At 40.4% G+C, this 12,176-nt stretch overlaps 1 protein-coding gene and 1 long non-coding RNA gene across 5 annotated transcripts in view; one reads left to right on the forward strand and one right to left on the reverse strand.

Annotated features, from left to right (window-relative positions):
- RBMS3 (RNA binding motif single stranded interacting protein 3) overlaps positions 1-12,176 on the forward strand; it is a 1,489,550-nt gene that overhangs the window by 716,983 nt on the left and 760,391 nt on the right. The gene's annotated exons all lie outside the window — the stretch shown is intronic.
- The window catches only part of LOC106507985, a 95,791-nt gene that overhangs the window by 70,079 nt on the left and 13,536 nt on the right, over positions 1-12,176 (reverse strand). The gene's annotated exons all lie outside the window — the stretch shown is intronic.

Below are 12,176 nucleotides of genomic sequence, written 5' to 3' on the forward strand. Positions count from 1 at the left end.
ATACCTATGGTTCCCCAAGGTTCAGCAGGTTGTTTTTCCAGGATTATGTTGGCCAAACACCTTGTGAAAACCAGTATAAATCCCACACCTAGCTGAAACCCAAGGAAACATGCTCTGAAGCAGGACTGTCTACAGGTAGAGTCTGCAGTTCCTGTGTAAGTGATTTTTTGAAGGCAGGCTCTTAAGAGAAACATTTAAGGAGTAATGGATGCCCAGTAGGAAAGGGGTGGAGTTGGGCGAGGAGGGGTTTCTGAAGTCCAGCTTCAGCCTGGTCCCAGGGGAAGCTCTGGAGTGTGAGAGAGCATTGCCTGACTTTAAGCAAAGGAGATGGGCTTGTGTGCCTCTGGTCATGAGCCACCCCAGGAAGGAGGGTGATTGGAATCTCCCAGCAACTCTGGGGGGTTGGTTTCTTTAGGCTAAATGTGCACCTCCAGAAAAGTTGGGGGCATGGGAACACAAGTTTGGTAAAGGCAATTGGGCAGGGGCAGAACCACATCTGCTACATATAGATATCGCAAAGGGCAATAGTTCAATAGTTCACATGTGCTAAGCTTACTAAGTGCGAGGCTTGGGCCACTCAGTGGTCTATCAAGGAATCTATTTTTTTTAATTATTGATGTATAATTGATTTACAATATTTTATTAGTTTCAGGTGTAGGGGCCAAGTGATTCAGTTATCCATATACACATATCCATTCATTTTCAGATTCTTTTCCCATACAGGTTATTACAGAATATCAGGTAGAGTTCCCTGTGCTCTATAGTAGGTCCTTGTTGGTTATATCTATTTCATATTTAATAATGTGCATATGCCAGTCCCAAACTCCCAATTTCTCTCCCTCCCACATTTGCTCTTTTGTAACAATAATTTTGTTGAAATCTGTGAGTCTGTTTTTGTTTTGTAAATAAGCTCTTTTATGTAATTTTTAAAATCAAATTCCACATATAAGTGATATCACATGATATTTGTCTTTTTCTGACTTACTTCACTTAATATGATCATCTCTAGTTGCATCCATGTTGGTTTTATTTTTGTTCATTTTTATGGCTAAGTAATGTTCCATTGTATAGCTGTACCACATCTTCTTTATCCACTCCTCTAGTTCAACCAGTATGGAGATGAGTATGGAGGTCCCTTAAAAAAACTAAAAATAGAACTACCATATGATTCAGCAATCCACTCCTGAGCATATATCTGGAGAAAATCATAATTTGAAAAGACTTATGCACCCTGATGTTCATTGCAGCACAACTTACATAGTCAAGACATGGAAACAGTCTAAATGTCCTTCAACAGAAGAATAGGTATCCTGGAATCTATTTATCCAACTTTCAGCCAAGGATAGTATCACTCAACAAATGTAGTTACTGAGCCCAGGAAAAATATGCCTATTCCTATATTTCATCAAATTCTAGAAGCATTGATTGCCCAACACATCTTTTACAGCCTACTGTCCTACTAGGAAGGAAAACAGTAAAATTGCTATTAAACTATAATGCAGTACTTTTATGTCCTGAATTATGTGACATAGCCTGCTTTCAGAGATTCGAAAATGTAAAAACAAAAGTGTGCATGAAATTTGGAACTTTATAAATCTCAATAGTCAAAGGCAAATAGGAAGAAGTTTGCGTTTAAACCTTTACAATATTACATTAATTAATCTCTGAAATTAATTCACAATGGGTTATTTAAAATTATTATTAATAACTTTAATATAGTACATATAAGTATTTGTAAGAATTATTGTACTTTTATCTTGGTCACAAAGACAGACTTTTGATAGGATCTATATATACTTTTTGAAACTCATATTTGATCCAGGACAAGTATATGCTATTTTCATACATAATCATTATGTGTCATATCTGAGAAGAGGTTAGAAACCACATTTATCAACAGGTACTTAGTAATTACTATGATCTGCTAGGATAGTATATACAATATTGCAAATAGTGTTTTCTTATAGTTTTAAATCTTCCACATAAAGCGTAAAACCAATGAGGCCATTGACAATTCAAAAGATGGGGCCATTCCACATGACCCAGTATGCTGTACCATCTTTAGGGCCCACCCATTGCTTCCTGGGCACCTGTCTCATTTCAAGAGGTAAAAAGCCAAGGAAATCACCATTAATTCAATGGAAAAAAAAGACTTTTTTTGGTTGATGTAATGGGTTATTCTATTACAGATTGATGTTTTTCTAATTCTCCAATATTACTGTGAACATTATATTATTAGTGTGAACATTATAAATATTAACAATGAAACATGTTTTAAATGAACATTCTTTGAGCAACAGCCAAATGGAATGAAACGGTCATACTCATTATGACCCAGTTCAGTTAGTTAGTTGAAATATGAGTGATTTCTTTATTTAGTCTCTGTTAAAAAGGGCTTATTGCCTTAGCCAGCTTGTTGCTATTACCAAAATTAAGAACTATATAAATTATACAAAGCTGTTCACAGAGGCTAGCATAAAAATTACTGTCCCTACTGAGGACAAAATGATGTCTTTGGTTGACTTGCCAGATACAAAATAACAGCAAGAGATAAATCATTTTCTGGACCATTATTAAGGGATTAACAGTGGGCCTCAAGTCTCTGATGACCAGACTTATTTTCTCCTCTACGGTTGGTATGTCTCTGCTTGGTTTTGAGTTGTTATTGCAGAGGAAATTGCTGCAATGTTAAATAAAGCTAAGAGCAGGGAAGAAAACAAATCTCACTTATTGTTTTTTGTTTGTTGGTTTGGTTTTATGTACCATTATCAGTCAGTCAGCTTTGAGATATTGGACAAATTCACAAAATTTTCAATTGGTTAATACCTAAACGGATAAAAAGAATACTTAAAAACAGATTTAAAGATAGGTTCAAACTCACTCTCAATCATTAATATTTTCAAAACTGAAAGCATAAATCTTCAGGATTATTCCTCCTTTGGGTGAGGGTAGGAGAAAAAGTTTTCATCACATAGTTTTGTCCTCAGATATAAGCTTCCATTTTTCTCCTGTCTAAAAAACAGTATCTCAAAGAAAGCCAAAAGCATGACCTTTTAAGAGAGCATGAGACCATCTCTCTGCCGAACCATTCGACTTGGCTCATGATGAAATTGCATCATAGAAAAATTGAATGGCTTCAGATGTTATGAAATCGGGTCATCTCCCACCATCATGATTGATCAGAAACTACACCAGAATCAGTGGGAGTAGGAAAACCCATGGAAATAATCACAGAGCTTAGATATGCTGTCTTGGGGTTTGACTCAACAATAGCTTAAACAGAGAGTCTTCTTTAGTTGTTCTTTGAGTTCAGAAAATTTTTCAGGCAAAGAATGAGGGCAATGAAAGAATCTATGCTATACATTTTTTTTCTTTTTCTTTTTTTCTGTGTTTTAAAAACAATAGAGGGAGTTCCCGTCGTGGCGCAGTGGTTAACGAACCCGACTAGGAACCTTGAGGTTGCGAGTTCGGTCCCTGCCCTTGCTCAGTGGGTTAACGATCCGGCGTTGCCCTGAGCTGTGGTGTAGGTTGCAGACGCGGCTCGGATCCCGCGTTGCTGTGGCTCTGGCGTAGGCTGGTGGCTACGGCTCCGATTCGACCCCTAGCCTGGGAACCTCCATATGCCGCGAGAGCGGCCCTAGAAAATGGCAAAAAAAAACAAATAAATAAATAAATAAGAACAATAGAAAAAGGAAAGATTGTTGATGAAAGAAAAGAAAAATCACTTTCATTCCTACTAACTTGCGATTCATTCATTCAGGCCATGTACTATGTGCCAGTATTGGTCTAGGAACTGAAGGTGCCATAGTAAATGTAATAGTTTGTTATTCCTACCCTCACAGAGCTGACACTCCAGCTGGAGGAAAAGACAACAGTAAAATAAGTAAAGGATATATGTTAGAAGGTGATGTGAAAGGAGCTGTGAAGGAAGGAAAGAGAGGTCTTCACACTGCACACAATTTTAGAGGGGACCATCCACATTCCATTTTATGAGAAAAATCATTTCCTGGAACAATGCTGCATGGCTCTCAGAAGAAGTGCTAGAGATTTTGGTGAGAGCAGACAGAGGGAGGAGGCAGTGTTTTGGTGTGATGGCGGGACTGCTCTAGAAGGTGACATTAAAAACTTGAAGGCGAGGCTATTTAAAGGAAGAGTGTTCCAGGCAGTGGGAACAGCCTGTGCAAAGAGAAGAGAGCTTTTGGCAAGAGTGGGGACCAGATGGGAGACCAGTATGACTGGACGAGAGTCAGACAAGGACAGTAGCTGGAGATTAAGTCTGGCAAGTAATAGAGAGGCCTATGAAATGAGAGTGAAATGCAGCCACTGGAGAGTTCTGAGCACAGAAATATGATGTATTTTTTCAAGGTCACTTTAGCTGCTGTATAGAGACCAGTTGATGAGGCAAAAGGTGGGCAGGAAGGAAAGCCAGCCACCAATCAGAGGCAAGATGAATGCAGGAATCTAATGATGGTGGTTATGATCTAGGTGAAAAAGACAGTGGTTCAGACAGGGTGGAGGCAGGGCTGGAGAGTGGATTCTGTAGATATTTGGGATAAAAAAGGACCAGTTACATTTCTTTTCATATAGCATATGAAATAGAAGAATAAAAATAGCCCCACGTTTGGGGCACTGTTACCATAATAGAGTATTATCTCATATTTTTATATGGATTTATGTGTGCACTATTTATATAAAACATTTTGAGTTCATAATTCTATACCACCTAGTAGTGTATGGATTTTTCACTTTCTGTAACATATGTCATGACATAAGGATGGTCTCCATTCTTAATTATTAGTTGAGAATGTGATATTTAAAATGAAAATTATGTAGCATTCCAAATATAGAATATATTACTCAATATATAGAATTGAGACTTGGGATGGGTTTTGTCAGGGACTGGGTACAGTCTGCAGAAGCCTTTCAGAGAAGGGACCTGTTTGGGTTTGCTGCGCTTCCATCTTGTCGCTTCAGAGCTCCTTAGGTTGGGAGATTCAACCAAAATCAAAATCAATTTCATCTTTGAATTTGGTGTGGAAGCCTTGAGTGAACTGTTCAGAGCTCTGTTCTTTGTCAGGCTAGGTGCCTTCATTCTAAGCTGGAAGTTACCTGATCTTCCTGCAACCCTGACTGGGCTTTGCTCACCTAAGGCAGAACTCGGGAGGCTATCACCATGGTCTCCTAAAAGCCACATCCTTTTCAGAGATGCTCATGGGATCCAGAAACACACCAACCACTGCTGTCCCCATGCACAGTGGGTGTTACCATGTTCTGCTGAAATCACTTACATACTATCTCAGAAAGGCTGCCCCCTCACCTGCCTGCCTGCCTGTCACTGTAGTCTCATTGCTTTTTTTTCTTTCTTTCTTTTTTTTCTGACCATACCCATAGCATGAAATTCCTAAGCCAGGGGTCAAACCCGTGCCACAGTAGCAGCTGGAGCCTCTGCAGTAACAATACCGTATTCTTAACCCCGTTAGTGACTAAGGGGACCCCTGGTTCCCTTCCTTTCCAGATTGGATATTCCTACCACAACTAACAGATTCCACTCTTGCTCTTTGGGACATAGCTATGGTTCCTAGGGCATCTTTCTCTGAACTTGAATACAGGCTCCTTCATAGTTTTGTGTTGGTGGTCATGTCCATGTGTTCATGTTGCCTGGAAGTCCCTGAAACAATGTGTGTGTGTGTGTCTCAAATACAATTGAATGGAAACTCCAAGTCATACAGTAACTGACTTCCTAAGTTACTGTTGCATACTTATATGACCTAATTTCCTCATAGCTTTAGAGATGTTTCTATGACCATTTCGGGCTTGCAAAATAAATCATAATCATAATTTACACACCTTTTATTAATTAGATAGTATTACACTTGTGTGATGGGTCTTACTCATTAAGTTTGGACTTTCTTTTTACATCATATTTGAAAAGTTAGATATCTTTCATATTTCAGATACAGTTCATTCTGGAAAATGAAGACCTTGCCTGGAGGAAAGTAAGTGAAATAAGGGAAATACTAACTTGGACATATTTCAGGCACCACTGGTTACGACAGATCAGGTCCTCCTTGACTTCTGCTCTGATCTAGGTTAAACAAAGAGAAGATGATCATCTAAATTTTTTATTGCCCATCAATTTATTCTACACATGTGTATGGAATGTGTATGATATGTTAAGCACTGTTCTGGGCTCAGAGGAATCAAGGGTAAAACAAAATATCAATTCTAGTCTCATAGAATTCCTCTCTACTTAGAAGAAAGGCAATAAACACACATACACTATGTCAAGTGGTTACAAGTGCCATAAACATGCATAAAGCTGAGTAATAGGATAAAGAATGAAGTGAGGGTGCCGTGTTATATATGATGATTAAAAAAAACCTCTTTAAGAAAGCAGCACATGTGCAGAGATTTAGGAAGTAAAGGATTAAGTCAGGTGTCATCTGAGGAAAGCCTTAGATGTTTTGGGTAGAGGGGAGTAAAGTGCAAAGGCTCCAAGATGATACCAGGCTGGACTATTGGAAGAAGGACAAGGAAGCCAGTGAGCAGAGGAGCAGCCAGAAGTGAGGAGAGAAGCCCTCCCTTGCCTATTAGGCCCCCTTGTTATTTTGTATTTATAGCTCTTGAAGGTGTTTCTATCTTTCAGAACTTACTTTTAGAAAAGAAATGCCCCCAAGGAGAGCAGAAATTTCAAGATCATTTTCATTGTCATGTTCATTTTTCAGCTAACTTCTTCAAGATTCATGGATAACTACCATAAATTTAATTTAGAAAAAAGTGTCTAGGTGGGGAATTCAGGAGAGATAATATTATCAAAGAAAAGATTGTGATGACATAGATGAGGGGGTAACAAACAAGTTTATTTGATGTCAATTGTGTTTTACCTACCCAAATTAATTCCCTTTCAATTCCCTCATTCTTTTCCTGGAAGGCTTCAATTTTGGTCTCTAGTACATGCTCCATTCATAAGCCATAAGAAGCCATTTGCTCTGAGAAAATGATCTTTCCCCCAAGCTCAAATGGGCAGTATGTCTTATGTAGTCTAAACCAATCATGATAATTCCATTTTCCTCCATTTTGAATGACTCAGGAAACAGTATGTGACCAATTCTGTCCTAAGAAACATGAGAGGAAGAATGCTGGGGGCAGGAGCTTATAGTAAAGAGGAAAAGCCAGCTAATTCCAGATATTGGTGGGTGAAGATAGCGTGACTGCTGCAGCCATTTTGTGACCATGAGGACAGCTATCAACATGCCAGATGGCTTGCATAGTTACATAATTGACTCCGGGACCATCCATGGATGGGGATTTACTTGCCTCTTGCTGCAGAAAGGAGTTCTAGAATCCACATTGAAAGGGAATAAACCCTGACTATATATGTGTCTGTGTGTGTGTGTGTGTGTGTGTGACATAAGAAACAATCTATGGAGAACAGTTTGGAGATACCTTAGAAATCTATACATAGAACTTCCATATGACCCTACAATCCACTCTTGGCATCTATCTGGACAAAGCTCTACTTAAAGAGACACATGCACCGCATGTTCATTGCAGCACTATTCACAATTGCCAGGACATGGAAACAATCCAAATGTCCATCGACAGATGATTGGATTCGGAAGATGTGGTACATATACACAATGGAATACTACTCAGCCATAAAAAAGGATGACGTAATGCCATTTGCAGTAACATGGATGGAACTAGAGAATCTCATACTGAGTGAAATGAGCCAGAAAGACAAAGACAAATACCATATGATATCACTTATAACTGGAATCTAATATCCAGCACAAATGAACATCTCCTCAGAAAAGAAAATCATGGACTTGGAGAAGAGACTTGTGGTTGCCTGATGGGAGGGGGAGGGAGTGGGAGGGATCAGGAGCTTGGGCTTATCAGACACAACCTAGAATAGATTTACAAGGAGATCCTGCTGAATAGCATTGAGAACTATGTCTAGATACTCATGTCGCAACAGAAGAAAGGGTGGGGAAAAAAACTGTAACTGCAATGTATACATCTAAGGATAACCTGACCCCCTTGCTGTACAGTGGGAAAAAAAAAAAGAAACAATCTATACATCCATCAAAAGAGAATCATAAGATACTATAATTGAAAATTATGTCCCCATTAAATGTTGCTTTCAAAGAAAATGCTCAAAATATGTTGACAGAACAAAGAAGTACAAAAACATATAAATACTATTTTATCCAGATGTTGCAGCAGTTCCCTGGTGGTCTACTGGTTAGGATTTGGCATTTTAATAATGATGGCCCAGGTTTAGTCCCTGGTCTAGGAACTGAGATTCCACATCAAGCCACTGCATGCTGCAGCCAAAAAGGAAAAGAAAAAGAAAACAAACGTAATTCTCCAGATGTTGCATATATGGACGGATAGTCAGAGAGACAGATGGATGGAGAGACAGACACAGAGAGGGACAGAACAAAATATATATTCATTATTCACAGAGAAAAAAAAAATGGGAGCAAACAGACCAAATGTTAATAGCAATTACCTCTGGGTGATAGATTAGGGCAGATATGTTAAATTTTATTTGTTTTGCATGTCAACATTTTACAGGGAAAAAAAGAGCTTTTATAGTCAGATACAAAATTATTAATTTTAAAAAAAATTGGAAAAGCACAATTCATATGCCTCATGGATATTTTTCTTTTTAGGGCTGTACCTTCAGGATATGGAGGTTTCCAGGCTAGGGGGTCTAAGCAGATCTGCTGCACCTGCCAGCCTACGCCACAGCCTCAGCAACACCAGATCTGAGCCAAATCTGCAACCTACACTGCAGCTCACGGCAATGCCAGATCCATAATCCACTGAGTGAGGCCAGGGATCGAAACTGCATCCTCATGGATACTAGTTGGGTTTGTTACCACTGAGCCACAATGGGAACTCCAGATGAACCTTTTCTAATATGACTTAAAGTGTCGGAGTCCTTCCCATGACCTGGAACTTCTGGGCCCCCAGTTCACCTTTGCCTCCATCTGGCTGCTGCCTTGGGCTCTTGCCTCAATTTGAATACATTATTGGAGTTTCCTGGTGGTGTAGAGGGTTAAGGATCCAGTGTTGTCACTACTGTGGCTGGGGTTTCTGCTGACTGCTATGGCCCAGGTTTGATCCCTGGCCCACATGCTCTTAGAGCAACCAAAAAAAAAAAAAAAAAAAAAAAAAAGATGCATTATGGAAGGCAGAGGTCTAAAGGTCTAAGCACCAGTGCCTCAAAAACCAATGGGAATTCCTTGCAACCCACTTGTCTGCTATCGCTCTGTCCCTTGGGGCCAACAGAGTGGCCATGCAGGGAGTATGACACTTTGAACTCCAGGGCAGCCCCCTGCTGTGACACCCTGCCCTGATTCCCTAACCACCTAGACATACAAGAGTGGCTCCTGGCTTCATCCAGCCTCCTCTTAGGTGAGGGTGCTACACACTGGCAATCCACACAGAGCAGGGCTGACAGTGACTGATCGTCCTATGTCAGCCTCTTCCACCCTGGGGCCAGGGCAGTATGAAACGTATGCACGCATGCAGATGGCATCATCAAGATTGCTGCTTATTACCAATTAGGATTCAAGTCAGCCAGAGTCATTACCAAGGCTTGAGGCCTCTAAGCTAATTTACGGTGACCTGCGGAGGCTAAAATGAGGCAGAATCTGGACTGTTCCACTATTATAAGACTCTGGAATGACTCCTGTGATCATTGGTAAGACAGGATGTTTAGAGCTGAAATCTTTCATATTTCAGAATATACATGAAGGCACAGTCTTAGCCCCCCTCACCCCCACTTCCTGGCATCATCATCATATAAAATCTGCCAGCCTAAATATATTGGGGTGGGTACTCCTGGTATTGTCTGTCCTATGACAGGAAATTAAACAGATGGTGCAGGGACAGGTATATTATATGTGTACCTGTGGAAGGTATGCTGCTGTGACTGTCAGTGTGGGGATGTCCCAAGCTGTCACAAGTTGGGTTCCCCCAACTCAGAGCCTGAAGCAAGGGCCTGAGTGTAGAAAGTGTGTCTGGGAGGTAATTCCCTGAAGCAGAAAGAGTGGAAGGAGGAAAGTCCACAGTGCTAACAAGGTCACTGCTAAGACATTTGCAGGGGAGAAAAAAAGCTGAGGATGTCCAATAGGGTTTAGTTTGCCTGAGACATCCTAAGAAGGGACAGAAAGGCTTGCAGATAGTCTGCCTGAAGGCTGAGAGGCAAGAACCATTTTTATCTGGCAGCTTTTGTCTTTAGCATGGCCTTGGTGTAATGGTGGTGTGACATGGACCACCAAGTTCCTGGGGTTTTGTCCACGTGTATGATTCTAAGAAACACCTTGATGCACAGCTCTTAGAAATAGTTTTTTTCAGAGTTCCCGCTGTGGCAAAATGGGTTAAGAATCCAACAGCACAGAGTTCCTGTTGTAGCTCAGCCAGTTAAGAATCCAAAGTTTCTGGTCTCTGTGAGGATGTGGGTTCAATCCCTGTCCTCACTCAGTAGGTTAAGGATACAATGTTGCCGCAGCTGTGGGTCAGATTTGATCTCTGGCCCAGAACTTCCATATGACATGTGTACAGCCATCAAAAAAATTAGTATTTTCTAGGTCTGAGGTAAGACTAACTAGGTTTCATCTATGAAGTCTTTAGATTAATTCATTTAAGTACCTATTATGTTTTTGGTGCTGGGATAACAGAAGTGGATAGGATCATTTTTAAGATTCCAGTATGGGAAAGGAGATAAGCTCATTACAATTAAATGTGTTACCTACTCAAATGAGGTATGCATAGCTGTCTAATGTGGGGGAAAGTTGCTTTTATTCCAATGAGGAGAACTCTCCACAGGGAGGTAAGAGTTGGGATATACATATATATGTGGATGTGTGTATATGTGGGTGTGCGTGTGTGTGTGCGTGTGTGTGTGTGTGTGTGTGTGTAAAATTCTTCCTTTCAAAAGCAGAATGGTTGTTTGCTTTATGTGAATTATTTATTCTTATTGTCAAAATTCAAATGTAGATGTACTGTAAGATTCATGGAGTGCAAAAGATTCATGGAGTGCACAAGAGACGGGTTTTAATGAAAGTGTATTTTCCTCCCAATTCATACTTATGCTTTGGATACCTTTATATTTGAGGTTTCCTGGCAGTTACTTACATTCATTGAAGAAAATTAAAGAGCATCCATGAAGCTTATTCCTAGGTTAGAATTTGTATTCAGCCCAAGAAAACCTTTGCACCTGCCACTCAAATGCATCCACTTCTGCATGGAATGTACCAGCTGTTCCCCAGCCTCCAACGACACACCAGGCAGCTCGGGGCTGAGAATGAAGCATCATGTCCCAGGCAGATGAAGCTGGTGAGGAAATTTCAAGTCGACAGAATGCAATTGCCCAAGTTGAAATTAGGCCAGGGGCATATCAGGAGGCCCTTCCCTTCTGTTGGGGAAGAGGATCACCAGATGTTTAACAAGGGCAAGTGGTCAGGATCTTAGTTCTAGGAGTCACTTAAAAGGCAGGCACTTATAAACCTACTAAAGGAAGGAGTTCCCATTGTGGTGAAGTAGAAAAGAATCCAACTAGCATCCATGAGGATGCGGGTTTGATCCTTGGCCTCTCTCAGTGGATCAGGGAGCCGGCATTGCTGTGAGCTGTGGTGTAGGTTGCAGACGTGGCTTGGATCCTGTGTTGCTGTGGCTGTGGTGTAGGTCAGCAGTTACAGCTCCTATTAGACCCCTAGCCTAGTGATTTCTGTATGCCTCAGGTGCGGCCCTAAAAAACAAAAAACAAAAAACAAAAAAACAACAAAAAAAAACAAGCCTACTAAAGGGAAAATGTACCTGGTATAATAAATCATCTCTCGTCACTCAAAAAGAAATAACATAAGGCCTTGAGAAGATAGGCCCTTTCTTGCTCTGGGACAAAAGACATGTTTATGGAGGGGAGGTTGAATATTTCTATATCAGCTCCTCAGCTCCCCTCAGCAAGGACAGTCAGTTGTCATGAAACTGACAAAAAGAGATTCCTAAGCCAAACGTATTGAATCGTATACATTCATCCCTAATCATGATGGATAGATCCTTCCATTTCAAGCTTATGGAACAACACTGTATGATTTTTCTGGGGGTCTTAACACAGCTTCTTTTTTTAACCAAGAAACTAATTTTTAGGGTTCGCAGCA

Source organism: Sus scrofa, chromosome 13, assembly GCF_000003025.6.
Source record: "Sus scrofa isolate TJ Tabasco breed Duroc chromosome 13, Sscrofa11.1, whole genome shotgun sequence".
Classification (NCBI taxonomy): domain Eukaryota; kingdom Metazoa; phylum Chordata; class Mammalia; order Artiodactyla; family Suidae; genus Sus; species Sus scrofa.